The sequence below is a fragment of the Odocoileus virginianus genome, chromosome 29, assembly GCF_023699985.2.
Source record: "Odocoileus virginianus isolate 20LAN1187 ecotype Illinois chromosome 29, Ovbor_1.2, whole genome shotgun sequence".
NCBI lineage: Eukaryota > Metazoa > Chordata > Mammalia > Artiodactyla > Cervidae > Odocoileus > Odocoileus virginianus.
Genome location: NC_069702.1, coordinates 17,924,803 through 17,946,926, shown reverse-complemented (window position 1 = coordinate 17,946,926; position 22,124 = coordinate 17,924,803).

The window sequence follows — 22,124 nt, the reverse complement described above, 5'->3', positions numbered from 1 at the left end:
ACACAGAGGTACTTTGGGTACTTGGAAAGAATCTTGAATATTTTGGTAGATCTAGTATCCTTACTCTCCTTGCAAAAAAGATTTTAGAGGTTATCAGTCAAACTTTAATCCCATTTTGGAATTGCCCTGTGGTGGTTAACTTAACTGGGCCATGCTATTCATTGTTGTTCAGTCGCTAAGTTGTGTCCAACTCTTTGTGACCCCGTGGACTGCAGAACACCAGCCTCCTCTGTCCTTCACTATCTCCAGAGTTTGCTCAAACTCATGTCCATTGAGTTGGTGATATTATTCAACCATCTCATCATTGGTCACCTCCTTCTCCTCCTGCCCTCAAACTGGGCCATGAGGTGCCCTGATATTTGGTCAAACGTTATTCCTGGTGTTTTTGTGAAGATTTTAGGGGATAAAATTAACATTTAAATCAGTGGATTAAGTAAAGCAGATTGTCCTCCCTCTTCAAACTGGGACAACAGCTCTTCTTGTCTTTGGACGAGAACTGAAACATTGGCTCTTCCTGGCTAGAACCACACCATCAACTCTCCTGGGTTTCCAGCTTGCCAACTCATCCAGCAGATCTTGGGACTTGCCACCTTCCATGATTGCATGACTCAAGTCTTTATAATCAATCTCTTTGTTTCTCTCTCTTTCTCTATCCACATATTAGTTTTATAGTTCTGTTTCTTTGGAGAACTCTGAATATACCTTCCTTCAAAATTTCCAAACATGGTAATTTGAGCCTCACATATTTGGAATGATCTGTTAGTTGGTTCTTCCTGATATTGAACTGTAATTTGTTTGCCTATAATTTTCATTCACTGCTTCTAGGTTTACTCTCTGTAATGACCTTTTATTTTGAATATGGCTTTCACATGCAACAACATTTCCCCTCTGATTTCAAGAGCAGTATAAGGTTATTGCAAAGCATTTGAAAATTAAAGTACAAAGAAGAATAAAATTATTGACTCATAATTCTACCACTCAGAGGCAACAATCATTGCCATCATGGTATGTATTTCCTTTCAGTCTTTTGTGTAGGAAAAATTTCAAATATGGTTGAGATCCTAATGTGTATACAGATGCATATTCTTTTTTCATAGTTCTGGAGGTTGAAAATCTAAGGTCAAGGTACTTGCAGAGTTGGTTTCTTCTGAAGACCCTCTTCTTGACTTTTTATGGCTGTCCTCAATTTTGAAGCAATTGACAACTCTCAGCAGCACTGTTTATTTAAAAAGCTGTCTTTTGTTCCTGATTGATGAAGCAGTCCTCATTACATGCAACAGCTTTATTATTTTCAATTGATTTAACAACTCTCAAGTTATACCATACTGATTTATTTATTATAGCTTTACAATTTGTTTTAATATTTGATTTAAATTTGATACTAAATATCAAATATTTAATATTTGATAATAATATATGATGGGACTATAATTGCTTCATGATGCTTATTTTTATTTTTTTATTTTTTCATTTATTTTTATTAGTTGGAGGCTAATTACTTTACAATATTGTAGTGGTTTTTGTCATACATCGACATGAATCAGCCATGGATTTACATGTATTCCCCATCCCGATCCCCCCTCCCACCTCCCTCTCTACTCTGATTTTCCTACTCTTTTCCTACTCTTTTATTCTTTCCCATTAATTTAGACTTTCAAAATTAAAAAACATCTGGCTGAGATTTTAATTAGAATCTCAGTAACATTCTGAAACATCATATCTCTTTAATCATTCAAATCTTTAAAAAAAAACTCTGTACATTTTTACTAGATTTTTCATATGGATCCTGCCAGTTATTTTCGGTTTGCCTTCAGTTTAGTTCAGTTACTCAGTCATGTCCAACTTTTGCAACCCCATGGACTGCAGCATGACAGGCTTCCCTGTCCATCACCAACTCCCAGAGCTTGCTCAAACTCATGTCCATCAAGTCGGTGATTTCATTCAACCATCTCATCCTCTGTCATCCCCTTCTCCTCCTACCTTTAATCTTTCCCAACATCAGGGTCTTTTCCAATGAGTCAGCTCTTTGCATCAGGTGGCCGAAGCATTGAAGTTTCAGCTTCAGCATCAGTCCTTCCAATGAATATTCAAGACTAATTTCTTTTAGAGTTGACTGGTTGGATCTCCTTGCAGTCCAAGGGACTCTCAAGAGTCTTCTCCAACATCACAGTTCAAAAGCATCAATTCTTCAGCACTCAGCTTTCTTTATAGTCCAACTCTCACATCCATACATGACTACTGGAAAAACTATAGCTTCGACTAGACAGACTTGTTGGCAAAGTAATGTCTCTGTTTTTTAATATGCTGGTTGGTCATAACTTTTCTCCCAAGGAGCAAGTGTCTTTTAATTTCATGGTTGCAGTCACCATCTCCAGTGGTTTTGGAGTGACCTCCCAAAAAGTATCTAGGTTTTTCCTCAATACTTTAATTTTACCTTTTTTTTTAAACAAATGTGCATGAGATTTTAATATTTTCAAAGAGATTTATATTTTCAAAGTGGTGTTTTTAGACATAAAGAAAACATGCAGTTTCTGTAACTTCTATTACTGCTTCTAATCTTATATTACCACTTTGATTAGCTTTTAAAATTAATTTCCATAGTTTGACTCTCTTGGGATTTCTGGATAGCAATCTTTTATCTCTCCTTGTACTTTCTTCTTTATTAATGATGCATTATTAAGTTGACTGGAACTTTGCTAAATATAAAGTGATAATTATGTTATTCCTGCATTTAATGGAACTTCTTTTATTAGGTCACTGATTAGCTTAAGGTTGGTTTGTGTCCTGCAAACACTGGAATGTAGATTTTACATTTATATCTAATGCATTTTATCTTACTACTTTGAACGGTGAGCCAGATTTCAACTTATATAAAAGTGATGAGGCAGGCAACCTCATACAGTGTTAGCCCATCTTCTCTCTCTGGGCCACCCGCAGCTCCAGAGATAGGTCTTCTTTCAAAAAGATAATACTGCACACAGATTCTTGTCCCTGCACTCCATATGCCAGCTTCCTACTGTTACTTGATTAACACCATTCAACAGCTATGGATCCTGCATATTCTAGTCAATTCATCCCATATTTCTCTATCTTGAATACAAAGATCTGAGACAATTTATTAAATCCTCTGATGCAATCAAGATAAAATAAACCTCTGGCACCCACCTACTTATCAGTCTAGTAATCCCAGAGGAAATGAGGCTAGCCCAGCTTATTCAGTTTATTTTCACTTTCTAATGCTCACACATCAGTTATCCCAAAGTTCAATATAAAATGTTTCTTGAATCCATTTTTTAAAAAAATATAGATATTTTTTCCTATCTGGATCCTGGGAATCTTTCCTATTTCCAAAATACCTCAAGCATTGACCGTGTGTGTGGGATCCTTACAGTTGTCTTTTCGATACTCTGGAATGTACTTATTTTGGGTCCTGAAACTTGAATTTGTTTAAAATTGCTGGCTGTGTCCTTACTGTCCTCCACCTTTCTTGGGCTTTCATTCCTCTTAAACCACATTGGCATTTTCCTTTTCAGAGTGAAGGTCATGCTCCGACAGAAAAGACTGAAACAAAATCGTGGTTGAACAGCTCTGACTCCACATAGTGAGTTGGCCATGATGCTTTCTTTGTTCTTGTGACAATAAATTCAGCTTAAACAGGCACATTTTGTCTACAGAATTTTTCCCAATTCTCAATCAGTTCTGGATTTTAGCTTTTAAAACAATATTCCTTCAGCTTTGTATAATTAGTAAAATTCCCTCTAGGTTATATGTCTTTTTATTTTCATTATTGATTTTTAAACCTAAGTTTATTAGGGTACACTCCTTACTCCTTATTCACTTTTCTTTTTCATTGGAATAATTTTTTACTGCAATATCAGCTTTTGGTAGAAAGTCCTGTGTCCTTCCAGAACCATTTTCCCTCCTAGAGTTTCTGTTTACATACATTCAGGAAGAGCTAAACAGACATGTGCTGTGGAAAATTATGTGAAGAGAATTGAGTATAAATATTCAGATAGCTATCTAGCTATCTATTTTAGAGTTGTTTATATATATTTATATATTACATGTAATTTATTTTTTGAGTTATATGTGTATATATAAATGATTAGATATAAATTCATATATTTATATCTATGTAGTACATAGATATAAATTTATATGTTTTTACATGTATGCAACTTTTAAAATTATATTAAACAGCTCTCTATCTCTCTCGGTATCTATTTATCTATAGATAGATACCTTAAACTTAACTGAGTATAAGTTTATTGAGGAGACATAAAAGTTCTTTCACCAGAAGGCATAAGATCTTTCTAAATTTCCAAAACTAGTTTTACATTGGAAAAGAAAAGATAAAAAGATTCACTTCAAAACACTGGAGACCCCTGTTGCACTGAGTGCATCCTGGGATCTGTGTTCCTCTGAACGCTGCCGGTTGAGCGTGGAGTCACTTCCGTGTTGAGGCCCTTGTCCTGTGACAGACCGGCACATCTCTTCCTGGGGTTTGAGACTCACTGACTCAGCAACTTGGACTTTCCCTTTGACCTTTGTAAAATTCAAGTTTTGGCTTGCGTTGAAATCTGTGTTTCATTGACTGTGAAATTAGGAGAATCTCCAAGGAGTAAAAGAATGATTAGCTTTCACTTTTGGAGGAAAACATGCCAAGGACAAACACTGATTTTCAGATCCTTTATAGAGCACTGTGTGTTAGTCACTTAGGCATGCCGACTCTGTGATTCCTTGGACTGCAGCCCACCAGGCTCCTCTGCCCATGGGATTTCCAGACAAGGATACCGGGGTGGGTTGCCATTTCCTTCTCCAGGGTTACAGAGCACTGCACCTTATCAAGCCTCACTTGGAGGCACCACTATTGATAGGTCAGTGGTGGAGCCAACGTCTTGCCTTTTAGCTCATTACCCCTCAGCTTTGGTTTTGGGGGCCCCCCAGCTTTGGTTATTGGACTGAATTTTGTAGATCAATTTGTTTATGACCTTGAAGAGTAGTGTTTTTGGATGACAGTCTCCAGATGATCTTTGTGTGCCAAGTCGCTTCAGTGTCTGACTCTCTGCGACCCCACGCGCTGTAGCCTGCCAGGCTCCTCTGTCCACGGGATTCTCCAGGCCAGAACAGTGGAGTGGGTTGCCATGCCCTCCTCCAGGGTATCTTCCTGACCCAGGGATTGAACCTGCGTCTCTTATGGCTCCTGCATTGGCAAGCAGGTTCTTTACCACTAAGTGACTGGTATTCAAAGACCCTCTCTTTCTCTGAACTGTGTTAAACTGACATCTCTCCTCCACTCTCCTCATCAGAGTAGTTATATTTTCTATGGGACCATAGCACTTTATTTATGCTTTTATTATATCACTCACCACCTGTATTTTAGTTAGTTGTTTATGTGCTTTCCCTCTGAATATAAGCTACTTAAAGGCAGGTGCTCCCTCTTATGAGTACATGGACTCTTGCCATATCACACAGGACTTGGAATGTGGTGCTCAACTAAATGCTGACTGCATGGATTCATTATTTTAAAAATTTAAGACATAGGTATTATAACGTGGCTCAGTGGACTGTAGTGGGTGTGAGTGTGGGGATAACATATTATTTATATTTATTTTTTACTTTCAAATTAGAGTATTTTGAAGACTTGCCCTGTGTATGAAGGCCTGTGTAGATCAGATGACCCCAAAGATTCCCTCTTTCTATTCCTCTGTGTTTTTATATTCAAATATCATAACCCAAACCTGAAATGGGTAATTTCTTGAAAACAGGGTTCCAAAGTACCAGGAAGCTGTTTCACTTTTGAGAAGAAGCCCTGAGCTTGAAATGATGCTGAGGAAGAGTCCAAGCATATACCCGTTTTTTTTCTCTAGGTAAATTTGATTCCTTCAGACAAATGTTTAAAACGAAATGCCCACTGCATTGCAACAGGCAACTGTTAATTTGGTATCCGTTTTACTTCCCTTCAACCCAAAGAGTTATCTTGTTTCTGTGAAATAAGTTTCCCTCTTTAGTTGTTCAGTTTGACTCAAGCAGTTTTGATATAGCATTCAGGGGTTATGAATAAATAAGAACCAGCTGTCTGGTAATTGGGTCATTCAGTTGCTCAGTCGTGTCCAACTCTTTGCAACCCCATGGGCTGCAGCACACCAGGCTTCCCTGTCCTTCACTATCCCCCAGAGTTTGCTCAGACTCATGTCCATTGAGTCAGTGATGCCATCCAACCATCTCATCCTCTGTCATCCCCTTCTCTTCCTGCCCTCAATCTTTCCCAGCATCAAGGTCTTTTCCAATGAGTCAGGTCTTCACATCAGGTGGCCAAAGTATTGCAGCTTTCGATTCGGTTCTTCTAATGAATATTCAGGGTTGATTTCCTTTACTGGTTTGATCTCCTTGCTGTCCAAGGGACTCTCAAGAGTCTTCTCCAGCACCACAGTTGGAATTGGTAATTGGGACATCACTGCTATCTAGTAGCACATTTAACACTCAACCTAGCTATGCTGCATCACCATTTCCTTCCATCTTCGTTGTGCTATTACTTCCCCTCCCCAGGCCCCTCCAAAAAAGGCAGTAATGTCATTGCAAGCTTCAGAAGTTAGCATTAAAATGAATACTTTTTAATTTCTTTGGATGAGATGGGGCTCCGGGCTCCGGGACAATGCTGATGGATGATGTTTTAATGCAGCTGAAATGTTATTTTTACTGAACCAGGGAAAACTATAAATTTTGCTTCATTGCCACTGATGGCTCTATGCATGAAACTATGGTGGCGCCCTCGGCCGTGAATAATCACCTTCGCACGGCAGATGTTACTTTGCGGGGAAAGCAATTCTTATGCCGAAGAATTGTGGAAAGATTAATTGTCTACAGCTGTTTCATGGCCCACAGCAATCTTGATACATTTATGATAAGTTTAAGAGCTCACTAGAGGCAGCTCCTATTCCCTGTTGTGAGAAGGGGGGCGGGGGACGAAGCCAGTGGCTTTATTTTGACACCTGGATTCATAGAATCTGTCAGCTCCATTACAGCCTTCATAGAAATCCGGCTGCTGGCAGTTCTGAAATGATTGTGAGTGAGGTAAGATGCAGGAATTATCCATACGTAGATAAAGAAAAGGAGACTGAGAAGAATTATTCAAATTTGTGCAAATGAATTGCTTCCATTTTTCCTCCCTCTGCCAAGTGGAAATTGAACGTGACCTGCTCTGACCTTTCTCTATTAAGTGCTGCAAATTGCAGTAAATGCACAGTTCTGAGTGCCCTAATGAGACAGAGCCCCAGCAATGCCTCATTAATAAGGGGAGTTTGACCTTGCTGGTCAGCCCTTCATTCGATATTGAAAAGAAATAAGAAAAAAGAAGAGATGACCCACTGTAAATTTTGAACAATACATTTGATTTAGTTTGCATATACTCCCAGCCAGATGGTTCTCAACCTTTCTCCCTCCCTGGGTTTCCCTTCAGCCACAGGCTAGAAGGAGGCGTACTTACCTTTCAGGCGCCAATGAAATGTGAGGACAGAGATGTGGGGAGTCTTGGCAAAGCCAGTGCAAGGCTGCACCCCGGGGGAAAGGACATTCATCTCCTCCCATCTCATCCCTTGTAAACTGAGGCCATGAGTTTTTTTCTTTCCTCTCTTCCCTTCCCTCTTCCTGCCTCCCTACCTCTCTTCTCCCCTGCCTTCCTTTTTCCTTTAAAATAAAGGGAAATGTCAATTTTGAAGTGTGCATGCGCGTACTTAAAAGAGGAATTGGCCTTCTGATTCTTATTGTGCAGATTCATGCTGAGATAATCTGTCTTGTGTAGGAAAAGCTAGGGCAAGAGGTGGAGTCATGCCACTTGTTTTCGGAGGATTATTTAACCTTATTAAGCATGGAGGGTGGTTGCTAGATGTGGAACTGGGACTCAGGGTTCCTGGGTCCTCTTCTTAAATGCCTCACTAGTTACAAATTTAACTTTGGGCTTCCTTTGCACGCGTGCATGCTAAGTCACTTCAGTGGTGTCTGACTCTTTGCCACCCTTTGGACCATAGCCTGACAGGCTCCCCTGTCCATGGGATTCTCTAGGCAAAAATACTGGGGTGGGTTGCCATTCCCTTCTCCATTAGGCTTCCTTCAAACCAATGCTAATAACACCTTTAATTGTATTCAGGGAATTTCCTAAATATCAGGAGGCCCTATGAGCAAGTTCTTAAATTTATTTAAGTAACAATTCCTTATACACAGAGATGTACTTAAACTTTAAAGAGGTCATTTCAAGAAGCATAGACATATCACCTTGTGAAATCTTAAATGTTTAAAGGGATCCTAGAAGTTATCTCCTCCAAACTTCTAGCAAGAATAGGATCTGTCTACAGCATCCCTGATTTAAAAAAAAAAAAAATTAATATTCATTGAATAGTTGGCTCAGATAGTAAAGAATCTGCCTGCAATGCAGGAGACTCCTGGGTTCGATCCTTGGGTCAGGAAGATCTCCTGGAGAAGACTGGAATCTTCTCCAGTATTCTTGCCTGGGAAATTTCATAGACAGAGGCGCTTGGCAGGCTACAGTCCATGGGGGTTACAAAGAGACTAACACACACACAGTTGCTTTGATAATATACCCAATATTGAAGGTAGGCTAATTGCTTCATAATCAGACTGTTTCATCACTGGTAGCTGACTTGTGTGAATTTCTTTCATATATAATATTAATGAAAAATAATGTCATCATGTACTGACCATATCACAATGTCCAGTTTGAATGGAGCATCTGAAACCACCAAAATGAGAAAATTAACCCATGGGAGAATGGTTTTTCCAGGTAATGCTTTTGGATTATGCTTTTGGCTTGCCTAGAGGGATGTTCTAAGGATCTGCAGCCTGATGGTCTCTGTTGAAATTTACAGTATTTGGGAATATTCTTGAAGATTTCCCCTATGCAATATTCTTTTCATGAAGACCTACTGGGAAATATCTTTTTTTTAAATTTTAAACATGAAAAGCTGGGCTTGTTCTTGTGAGTTGGTTTGATTTTATCTTAATGGATATGTCACTTAAAACCTGATAGTGTTTCCCTCATTTCTTTGGCTATCAGGGTGCTCAGAACCAAATTTATAGTCCACTTATTGCAAATATGCTAGAGAAGGAAATGGCAACCCACTCCAGAGTTCTTGCCTGGAGAATCTAATGGACGGAGGGGCCTGGTGGGCTGAAGTTCATGGGGTTGTGAAGAGTCAGACACAACTGAGCGACTAACACACATATTGCAAATATGCAGAATCCTATGGCATACATTAAAAGGTATTTTTCAAATCTGGTACCAGAATCTGACTCTAGTACCAAATTTAAAAAATAGTATACAGTGCAATTCATGTCTCTCTTGTCCCCATGTCTCTCTTGTCAACAAGTTGTCTTTTTAGAAGGAACTACTGTTACCAGTTTCTGAATATTCTCTCCTTGTGATGACACAGGTTATGTGGTGGTGGTTTAGTTGTTAAGTCATGTCCAACTTTTGCAACCCCATGTACTGTGGACCACCAGGCTCCTCTGTCCGTGGGATTTCCCAGGCAAGAATACTGGAGTGTGTTGCCATTTCCTTCTCTAGGGGATCATCCTGACAACTTCCTGAGACAGGCAGTCTGCCGCATTGCAGGTGGATTCTTTACCTACTGAGCCACCAGGGAAGCCCTGATAAACGTTATGCTCTGTGCTAAAGGTGACAAAGTACCATTGAATGGTTGAAGAGGGGAATCAAACAGATCAGATTATGCGTTGGTAGGACTTGTGCTGCTGCTGAAATTGTGTGGGACTGGAGGTACAGAGGGGCAACTGGGAGACTGCTTTTGTAGTCCAGGCAGGTGCTTATCAAAGAGGATGGAGGGAAGGTGGATTTAAAATCAGCAGGATTTAGTAATTCAATAGATGCTGAAGACTAGACAAGGAGCATTCAAAGATGATTAACTGATTTCTAGCTTCAGAGACTATGTGAACTCTGTAACCACTCTCGGGGGTAGAAAGGGAGAAAATGAGTTACACTTAAAAGTATTGAGTTGCTGAGTAATATTCCATTGTGTATATAGTACAGCAACTTCGTTATCCATTCAGGAATGACTTTGAGTCAGTTCTAATGAGGTGGATGAACCTAGAACCTATTATACAGAGTGAAGTAAGTCAGAAAAAATATCGTATTCTAATGCATATATACAGAATCTAGAAAAATGGCACTGAAGAATTTACTTACAGGGCAGCAACGGAGACACAGACATAGAGAATAACCCTGTGGCCATGGGGAGCGGGGAGGAGAGGGTGAGATGTATGGAAAAAGTAACATGGAAACTTATATCACCATATGTAAAACAGACAGCCAACGGGGGAATTTGCTGTGTGGCTCAGGAAACTCAAACAGGGGCTGTATCAACCCAGAGGGCTGGGATGAGGATGGAGATGGGAGGGAGGTTCAAAACAGAGGGGATATATGTGTATCTATGGCTGATTCATGTTGAGGTTTGACAGAAAACAACAAAATTCTGTAAAGCAATTATCCTTCAGTAAAAAAATAAATAAAAGTGTTGAGTTGTAGTAGTTTGAGGAGCAGAACACCCAGTAGGGGGCAGAGGCAAAAGGATGATGCTGAGAGATGATATGTGAATGAAAGGACTTAAGAGATCATAAGCCTAGAGATCACAGGAGAAGACTCACAGAAGACTGAAGTACAGGGTTTCACCCAGGGAGAATGAGTGGAGTGTTGAAATGTGACAGGTTTAGAACTATTTAAATGTTTTGCCTTTAGTTGTCTTTTCTCTAATCTACTTCCATTGCCTGATGCCATCTCTGGCTCACAGTGCTTAGTGAACAATGCACTATTTAATCACCATCTGAATGAGTTTGCAGAACGCTTCTCCACTTTCATTTGGAAATTATCACTGTGGTGTCAAAAATATCATAGTTGGTTGTTGTAGTCTACCTGAAGTATAATCTTGGCGGAGTATAATAAGGCTGAATTGGATAGCCTTTAAAAATTAATGTAAGTAATAATTGTTTTGTTTTTTAGTTGCTGTATAATTCTAAGGGCACATATTAAGTGTGTGAGAAGTTAAAAGACTCCAGAAGTATAAATAGTTTTACATAAATCACTGCCTAGCCTTTTCCTCTAAGGATGTATTTTAAAAATGTATTTAAAAACATAAATGAATTTATAGTTAAAAATGAGATATGTTCAATTTCAGTGGGTAATGCCAGACTTAAAATTTTGTTTTTATTTATAATTTTTATTTAAACTAAAAAAAAGTTTGCCTGTTTCTCCTACCTCTTACCCCCTGCCTTTTGCAACCACCAATCTGTTCTCTATTTTGTTTTGCTTTTCAGATTTCACATATAAAAGAGATCATACAGTATTTGTCTTTGTGAACTTATTGCACATAGCAAAATGCCTTTGAAGCTCAACCATGTTGTTGCAAATTTCATTCTTTATGACTGAATAATATTTCACTGTGTGTGTGTGTGTATATATATATATATATATATATATACATATATATATATATCTCACCTGGGTGGTGGCTACAGGAGTGTATGAACTTTTGATAATTACTTAAGCTACATACTTTTGATTCATGCATTTTTCCATATGAAATAATATATCCATAAGAAGTTAAAAATGAGGAGATGCAGGGGAGGGGTAAATTGGAGACTGGGATTGACATGTACATACTACTGTATATAAAGCACACAACTAATAAGGACCTACTGGACAGCACGGGGAACTCTCCTCAGTACTGTGTGATGGTCCACATGGAAGCAGAACCTAAAACAGAGTGGATGTGTGTATACACATAACTGGGTCACTTTACTGTACAGTAGAAACAGCATTGTAAACCAACTATGCTCCAATAAAAATTAATTTAAAAAAAAGTTAAAAATGGCATTGGGCTACAGAGTTTGATGAAATGTATTTGATGATGACTTTTCCAAAACCAGATTCTAATCTGTTTCTAAAGAACAATACAAGTTAGAAGAATATGCAAATTTCCTACGTAAAAACAGGAATGACATTGAGGATGAGAGTTCAGAGAGGCGGGAAGTTAGAAGTGAATAAAATCTCACATTTTCTAAGAGAAGTGGCCCATCAACCTATAACCAGTCCTTCATGAAACAGTATTCTGAATGTCCCTCTCAGAGTTAACATAGGGCTTGGATACAGGCAGGATGTAGTAGATGGAAAGACTTCCCTAGGGACCAAATGCAGACTGGCAGCCTCTGGTCCAGTTGTGTATAAAATCCCTGAAGATATGCACAGAAACACTAGAAACTTTGAAAAGATAAAATATTCAACAATTTCAAGATGCAAAAATTCTGTGTTTTTTATTTTTGTTGTTGCTATTGCTGCTGCTGCTGCTTTTTTTTTTTTTCCTCATGGGATGAATCAGGAAATAATTTCTCATATAGGTTTTACATAATCAAAGAAATCTCTCTGCCTAAAGGAAGCCCACCAAATCAGAGAGTGGAGTCTGGAGCAAACCCCGTGACTTCTGGTTCACTCTAAGGATTACACTGGCATATGATTCTAATGATACAAACCTTTTTTTTGTGGTTGATATGGTGGCCTCTGCGGTCAGACTGCCTGCAGGGTTCACATCTGGATTCAGCCTTTTACAAAGTGTGACCGAGCTCATTATTTAATCTCTCTGTAAAGTGAGGATGAAAATAGTATGCATCTCATAGGGCTCTTCTGAGAACTGAATGAGGCTGTGCAAGCCAGATGCTTATCACAGTGGATGCCATGTAGTGATACCATGATTGGTCTTAGCTATTATTGTTAATGGTATTGATCACAGTGTGATCCTCTGATTACATTAAGGTCAGGATCTCAGGTTGAGACTAGCATGCATGTAACATTTATTGGTTTACTTTTATTTCAGGGTCCCAGGTCACTCTCCCCTCCTATCTCTCAGGCTTGGGGGACATCATAAAGTCCATTGTTGCTTATATCTGGAGGTGTCATACTGTTTTGTGGGTTTCTTTAACTTTCTTCACAACTTCAAAAGCTCTCTTAGGTCAAGTCTTCCAAACAGGTCATCTGTTTTGTGCCAAGACCCTCACAGATATATCTAGGTTGCCTTCAGAACCAGCAGGGGACTGGCATACTCTCATTTTATTTTTAATTAAATTAGATTAAAATAAAAATTTAATTTTACAGGGTAGCCATAGAATATTCTAGTGTGCAAACATGAAACCTTTATAGGTTAAAATGTACCATCAAGTTGATCCCAACTGTATGTTCTTTGGTAGTATCATAGTCATCACCAAGAAGAAGTGTTTTTCCCCTCAGAGTGAATTAGTGAATATTGCCTAAGAAGTTCATCCAATCATAGAAGATGATCTCTAAAGTTCAAACAAGCTAACCAGACATCATTTGAACTTTGGCTAAATCATTTTCTGTAATTGGATGATATTCTAAGGCAATATTCAGCAATTTACTCTGAGATATTAGGATTCCTGCTTAGACCTGGACTGGACCAGGGTCAGTCATGTAGCTTTTAATTACCTGCCTGTGCTGATGTTTAGAAACCTAGTGACTTGACTTTAACTATCTGTTTGGGAGCTGCTAGTCAGCATCTTCTTACACTCAGACCACTTTCTAGAAAGGCCTCCCAGGATGAAGAAGTGAAGAGATATTTCATCTGCTTTCCTGGTAGAGATTCTTTTAGTTTTGTATTTTGAGCAGGTCTTTATTCAAGTCTGCATCATGCATCCAGTCTTGTGACATTCCTTCTCATCTCTCTGCATACTTCCCCCAGAGAGGCGACGGCTAGGGCTAGGCTGCAACTGGTAACACTGTGAGCCCCTCTGATGTGGGAGACATGATGATAAGATCTAACCAATCTAACCAAGAGCTACAGACTCAGTTTCCGGCGTCCTTCTGTGCCAACTCAGCCCAGGTTACTCTTTCTGGCTGCGCTCCCACCTGCCCAATCCTGCATGAATAAAAAAATTATCTGTAAATGCACATGAAGCATTTATTAAAATTCTGTACTCTGAACCATAAGACAAATCTCAATAAATTTAAGATGCTTCAAGTCATATGAAGTACCTTTTCTAATCATAGTAGAAATGAATTAGAAATCAATAACAGAAAGACATCTGGAAAATTTCTAAATATTTGGAAACTAAAAAACATATGTCTAAATGATCCATGGGTCAAAGGATAAATAAAAAGGAAATCAGAAAGTGTTTGAACTGAATGAAAATAAAATCACAATGTATCAAAGTTTTTGAGATGCTGCAAAAGCATTACTCAGGAACTGATAAAAACAGAAGTCTATCTTAGGAAAGGAAAAAAGCTCCAAATCAATAACCTCAGTTTATATTTGAAGAAGTATAAACCAGAAGTGGATCCTTAATTTTTCAAAGTAAATGGGAGGAAGTACAAAGACTGTACTAGACACAGTGTTTCAGAGAAACAGAGCCAAAGTTGATGGTGTATTTCTGCATCAGCATCCGAAGACCTGAGCATCAGTGGAATTGATGGTGTTAGTACCAGTTTGAGTCTGAAAGCCTGAGTTCCAGGAATGCTGGTGCCCAAGGGCAGGAGAAAATGGAAGTTTCAGCTCAATTAGAGAGAAGAATTATCCTTCTGCTTTTGCGCTTGCTTCAGGCCCTCAATAGATTGGTGATGCCCATTCACACTGGTGAAAGTAGGCTTCTCTACTGTATCAAGCAATTCAAATGCTAATCTTGTCCAGAAATACCATACAATCAGAAGTTATACTATAAATAGTTATATAATAATAGCACCAGTTATCTGGGCATATCTTAGCCCAGTGAAATTGATACATAAAATTAACCATCACAAAGACCAAGTAGAAATCAATGAAACAGAAAAATGATAGAGACAATCAATGGAACGAGGGATTTTTTTTTTTTTTTAAAGATAAGTAACATTGATAAACCCCTAGCTAGGATGATTAGAGAAACAATGAGAGAAACACAAAGGCCAAGATCAGGAATAAGAGAGATGATATTACCACAAATAATGCAGATATTAAAAAGAAAACAACACAGTATTATAAATAACTTTTCCCAACAGGTCAACAACTTAGATGAATGGACAACTTCCTTGAAAGTCTTGGGTTGCCAGAGTTCACTCAAGTTGAAACAGAATAACTGAATAACTCTGAATTTGTTAAAGAAATTGTATTTGTAGTAAAAAAGAAAAACAAAAAGCTGCCAGAGAAAACCCCAGTTGTACATGGCTTTACTGGTGAATTCTTCTGAACATTAGGGGAAAATATATATGCCAATTATACAAAATTGAAGAGGAGGAAATATCTTCATGATATGAGTACAGAATTACTTTGATATTAAGACCAAAGACATTATAAGCAATAGAAAACAATAGATTAATTTCCTCATTAAAACAGATACAAAAACTCTTAAAATTCTAGCAAGTTGAACATGATGATACATAAAAATGATAACACATCACGATCAAGTGGAGTTTATCCCAGGAATGCAAGGTAGAAATGACAACTGAAAATTGATTAATGAAATTCACCATGTTAATAGACTAAAAAAAGGAAAATCATGTGGTCATCTCAATAGATACAGAAAAAGCATTAGGTGAAATCCAAATTCCATTCTTGATTAAAAAAATCACAGCAAATACCAATAAGGAAGAGGCTTCCTCAATCTGATAAACGGCATTCATGAAAAACCTACAGTTGGAATTACACATAATGGTTAAAGACTAAATGCTTTCACCCTATGATCAAGAACAGGACAAAGATGTCCACTTTTTCCACTTCTATTTATATTATATTAGGGGTTCTAGCCTTTGCTGTCAGGCAAGAAAAAGAAATACAAAGCAACCAGACTGGAAAAGAAGTAGTAAAAATGTCTTTATTCACAAATAACACAGCCATTTATGTAGAAAATCTTATGAAACTACTGAAAACTCCTAGAACTAATGAGTTTAACAAGGCTTTGGGATACAAGATAATGCTAGCAAAGAACACTTGGACACTGAAGATAAAGAACAATATCATTTAAAACAGCATAAACTATAAGACATATATAGTGATAAATCTGATAAAAGATGTGCAAAATCTCTACACTAAAACTATATGTCATTGCTGAGAAGTTTTGAAAATCTATAAATAAACAGAATCTATTTATGAATCAGAAGAATGTTACTGTTCCCAAATTGATGTATATATTCAACACAACTCCATTTAGAATCCCAGTAGGCAAACTGTAGAAACTTGACAAGTAAATTCTAAAATCCATATGGAAATGTAAAGGACCCAGACAGACTAGCCAAAATAGTATTGAAAAAGAATAAAATCAGAGGACTTTCCCTACCTCACTTGAAGTCTTCTTACAAAGCTACATTAATCAACGAAGTGTGGTATTGGTGTGAAGATAGACATATAAATCAATGGAACAAAACAGAGAGTTCAGAAATCAACCCACCCATACATAGTGAATTGATTTTTCTAAACCAAAAAGACAATTTAGTGGAAAAGAGATAGTCTTTTTCAACAAATGTTGCTGAAACAATTGGTTACCCATATGCAAAATAATGGACTTGGATATATATACCTTGCACCACAGACCAAAATTAATTTAAAGTGGATTCTAGACCTAAACATAAAACATAAAACTATTAAACCTACAGGAAAAAATAGGTGAAAATTATTGTGACTGAGAGTTAGGCAAATTTCCTTAAAAACAACACAAAGACATGATCCATGAAAGAAAAAAAAAATTAAATTAGACTTCATCAAAATTACAAACTTCTCTCATCATAAGACACTGAGAATGAAATGACATCACAGATCGGGAGAAAATGTTTTCAAGTTGAATATTTGATAAATGTTGTCATTGTTCAGTCACTAAGTCATGTCCAATTCTTTGTGACCCCACTGACTGCAGCACTTCAGGCTCCTCTGTCCTCCACTCTCTTCCGGAGTTTGCTCAGATTCATATCCATTGAGTCAGTGATGCTATCTGATCATCTCATCTCTGCCACTTCCTTCTCCTTTTGTCTTCAGTCTTTCCCAGCATCAAGGTCTGGAATGAGTCGGTTCTTCACATCAAGTAGCCGGAGTGTTGGAGCTTCAGCTTCAGCATCAGTCCTTCCAATGAATATTCAGGGTTGGTTTCCTTTAGGATTGACTGGTATAATCATGCAGTCCAAGGGACCCTCAAGAGTCTTCTCTAGCACCACCAATTTGAAAGCATCAATTCTTTGGTGCTCAGCCTTCTTTATGGCCCAACTCTCATATCTGTACATGAACTACTGGAAAAACCATAGCTTTGACTATACAGATCTTTGTCAGCAAAGTGGTATCTCTGCTTTTTAATACTCTGCCTAGGTTTGTCACAGCTTTCTTTCCAAGAAGCAAGTATCTTTTAATTTTATGGCTTCAGTCACCATCTGCAGTGATTTTGGAGCCCAAGAAAATAAAATCTATCACTGCTTTCATTTTTCCCCCTTCCATTCACCATGAAGTGATGGAACTGGCTGTCATGATCTTAAGTTTTTTGAATGGTGAGTTTCAAGTCAGCTTTTTCACTCTCCTCTTTCATGCCCATCAAGAGGCTTTTTAGTTCCTCCTCACTTTCTGCCATTAGAGTGGTATCATCTGCATGTCTGAGGTCACTGATATCTCTCCTGGCAATCTAGATTCCAGCTTGTGATTCATCTAGCCTGACATTTCACATGATATACTCTGCATAGAAGTTAAATAAGCAGAGTGACAATATGTAGCCTTGTCGTACTCCTTTCCCATTTTGAACCAGTCTGTTGTTCCATGTCCAGTTCTAACTGTTGCTTCTTGACCTGCATACAGGTTTTTCAGGAGACAGGTAAGGTAGTCTGGTACTCCCATCTCTTTAAGAATTTTCCACAGTTTGTTGTGATCCACAGTCAAAGGCTTTAGTGCAGTCAATGAAGCAGATGTTTTTCTGGAATTCCCTTGCTCTCTCCATGATCAACAAATGTTGGCAATTTGATCTCTAGGGTTTTACATCTGGAAGTCCTTCATTTACATACTGCTGAAGCCTAGCTTGAAGGATTTTGAGCATAACCTTGCTAGTGTATGAAATGAGCACAATATCTAGAATACACAAGGAACTCTAAAAATAATAATAGTACTCAATAAAATGAATGGGGAAAAGATCTGAACAGAAATCTGAGTTTTGATCAAATATTCCTTGAGTTTTTCATCAAGGAATATATATGGATGGCAAATAAACATATTAGAAGATGCCTAATATCATTCGTGGTTAGGAAAATGTACATTAAAACTCCATGGCTGATTCATGTCAATGTATGACAAAAACCACTACAATATTGTAAAGTAATTAGCCTCCAACTAGTAAAAATAAATGAAAAAAAAACTCCAATGAGATACTACTACACACATGTTAAAATGTCTAAAATTAAAGCCTGACCATGTCATATGTTGGTGAGAATGTGGAGCAACTCTTCTACTCTACTGGTAGAAATGTAAAATGGTACAATCATTTTAGAAGGGAGTTTGGCATTTTCTTAAAAAGTTAAATATACAATTACCATATAACCTATCCATCCATTCTTAGGTATTTATCCAAGAGAAATGGAAGCAATGTCCATGGAAAGACTTGTACACAAGGTGATGTCAGCTGTATTTGTAGTGAGTGGTTCCAGACTGGAACGACCCAAATGTCCATCAACCTGTGAATGGAAAAAAGAAATTGGGGAAAAACTTAGCAACAAAAAGGAATACTTATGCAAAATGAATGGAATTCAAAGGTCTTACACTGAGTAAAAGAGGCCAGTAAAAAATAGTGTACATTGAGAAAATGCAAACTTCTCTATAGTGACAGAGGCCAGATCAGCGAACTGCCTGTGGAAGGGAGAGTTGGGAAGGGGAAGGGGTGGGAAAAACGCATTACAAAGGGCATGAGGAAACTCTTGGGAGTGATGGATGTGTTTATTATTTGATTTTGGTTATGGTTCTATGGGTGTATACTTATTCAACTCAACAAAGCGTACATTTAAAATATGTGCAGTTTGTTGTACGTCAATCATATCTTAATAAAACTGTTAAAAATTTTCACCATGTGCTTAAGGACTCAGATTCTGCAGGTTGCTAAGCCTGTATGGATATCTCTATTCTATGGCCCACATGCTTTTCATTAAGTTATTAAATCTCTTTCATCTCTAGTTCCTTCATGTGCAATATAACCTCAAAGTGTTGATGTAAGAAAAAAGTGATATGATTAAAACAACAAAAAACAACCAAGCAAATACACCAAAAATTACCATGTCTAAACAAATAATACTATTATTGGTATCATATGAGTTCTTACTACTGACAGTTTGCTATTAATATAGAGGGAATGAAAAGGGACAGAAACAGTTGTGTGGGTTATTTAGAAGCCCATCATAAATTTGTAATGATGGCAATGAACCTGCCTTAAAATCTTTGGACTTGGTTCAAGTATACAAAAATTCCTGTGTGTTTTTTATGAGATGACCCACATCTAATACCAATAGTCAAAGTTTCTATAACCTCTTATATGTGATGTAATATAATGACATGCTGTCTTATTTCCATTTCAGTCCATTCTATACATTGCAGTTGAAATTCTCAAAAAAAAAAAAAAATTTTCTTCTCCCTTGCTTAGTTACCATTGGTTTGCCATTTCTTAAAGAATTAAATTCAATCTCCTCAGACTGGCATTGAAAGTACTACAAAACTTGACTACTTTTTGCTTTCCTTAGAAAGTTTAGTGTAGAGGTTAAGAGTATGAAGCTCTTGGGATAGGACCACCTGGTTCTATTCTCTGTATGCATCAGTTTCATTCTTTGAAAATAGGAATGATAATAATATCTACTCTCCAGAGCTATGGTGAGGGTTAAATAAACTTGCACAAGTCAAGTTCTTAGAATAGTGACTGGTTTATAGTAAGAGTTCAAGAAGTTTCGGGTATTTTTTGCCCTTATTCTATCTACCTCTTCCTCTATGCCTCCCCAAGTATTATTTTCTCCCATCACATTATTTGTTATTCCTTATAAGTTGAATTATGTCTCCCTTCCTGAAATTCTTATGTCGAATATCTATCCCACAGTAGCTAAGAATGTGACTGTATTTTGGAGATACTGCCTTTAAAGACATGATTAAGTTAAAATGAAGTCTTAATCCAATCTGACTGGTGTATTATTTAAAACATTTTATTTTATACCAGCTATAGCTGATTAACAGTGTTGTGATAGCTTCAGGTTGGTGGACAGAATAGTTTCAGGTAGACAAAGAGAGGCAGCCATACATATATGTGTATCCACTCTCCCACAAACTCCCCTCCCATTTGAAAGTGAAAAGTGAAAGTCCCTCAGTCATGTCCAACTCTTTGTGACCTCATGGACTTTATAGTCCATGGAATTCTCCAGGCCAGAATACTGGTGTGGGTAGCCTTTCCCTTCTCCAAGGGATCTTCCCAACCTAGGGATCGAACCCACGTCTCCCGCATTGCAGGCGGGTTCTTTACCAGCTGAGCCACAGGGGAAGCCCCAGAATACTGCAGTGGGTAGCCTATCCCTTCTCCAGCGGATCTTCATATTCAGGCTGCCACATAACATTGAGCAGAGTTCCTTGCACTATAATACAGTAGGACCTTGTTGGTTATCCATTTTAAATAAAGCAGTGTGTGTATGTTGATCCCAAAGTCTCTTACTATCCTTTTCCCCTTATCCTTGCCCCCGGGCAACCATAAATTTATTCTCTATTGACTGGTATCGAGAGGAAGAGGAAATTTGAATCCATGAAGGGACACCAGGGATGCACACGCAAAGCAGAAAGGATACAGGAGAAAGTGGCCCTCAGCAAGCCAAGGAGAGAGGCCTTAGAGGAAATTAACCTGCCAACATTTGACTGCTTCCAGAACTGTGAGAAATCAATTTCTGTTTCTTAAGTCACCCAATTTGTGGTATTTTACTATGATACCCCTTTGTAAACAAATGCATTCTTCCCAAACATACTCTGTTTTTCTGTTTCCACATCTTTTACTTTCTCTTTCCACATGAAGCTATCTTCCTCAAATACTCTTCTCCTAAAAGCTGCCTTTTTGTCAAGCTTCATCTAAATACTGTAATGCGTCCTTTAAAATGTTTTTTGGGCTGTCAGTTAGAATTCATTTCCCTCATCTATACTTTCATAAGCATGCTGTTTTAGTCCTCTATTAAAGAATATTCACTTTTGATTGTCTTTACTGTAAATTCAGCCAATGCTTTGGCCACTGACGTGAAGTGGTATTGGTATTGGCCAAAATACCAACACTTTGGCCACCTGATGTGAAGAACTGACTCATTGGAAAAGACCCTGATGCTGGGAAAGATTGAAGGCAGGAGGAGAAGGGGATGACAGAAGATGAGATGTTGGATGGCATCACTGACTTGATGGACATGAATTTGAGCAAGCTCCGGGAGTTGGTGATGGACAGGGAAGCCTAGTGTGCTGCAGTCCATTGGGTCTCAAAGAGTTGGACATGACTGAGTGACTAAACTGAACTAAATGGCTATTTAGCTAATAGAATCCCAGCATCCTCTGTAGCTAGTTGTAGCCACATGACTAAGTTCTGACTAATGGAAAACGAGTAGAAGTGATGGGTACGATTTTCACATTATGCCCTAAAAGGAAAGAAGGAAAACCTGCCCAAAGAAGTGTTTCTACTCCTGCTGGCTGGACTGTGAACTCAATGTCATCTGGAGCAATCATCTTGGACTAGGAGATGTTGATGACGGTAGCATGGAAGATAAAAGAAGCTGGGTCCCTGATGACTGTGGAATTGTATCAGGCCTGGATCTTTTCAATCCTTTTAATAGGAGTACATACATAGACAGCACAAGTAAACAAATACATACACACACATCTATGAACACTCACACACACAATCATAGCTAATACACTATCCAAACCATAACAACCAACTTTTTTATGCGGGGATGTCTTAGATTAGACGTATGTCAACATATTTCAACTTGTATTTTTTCCTGTTTTTATAATCAACATTGTCTTTTGGCAACCTCAATAAAATGTCTCATTAGTTAAATGTGGAATGATGAATAGGGACAGTTAACAAGGCATAAATCAATCAGATTTTCT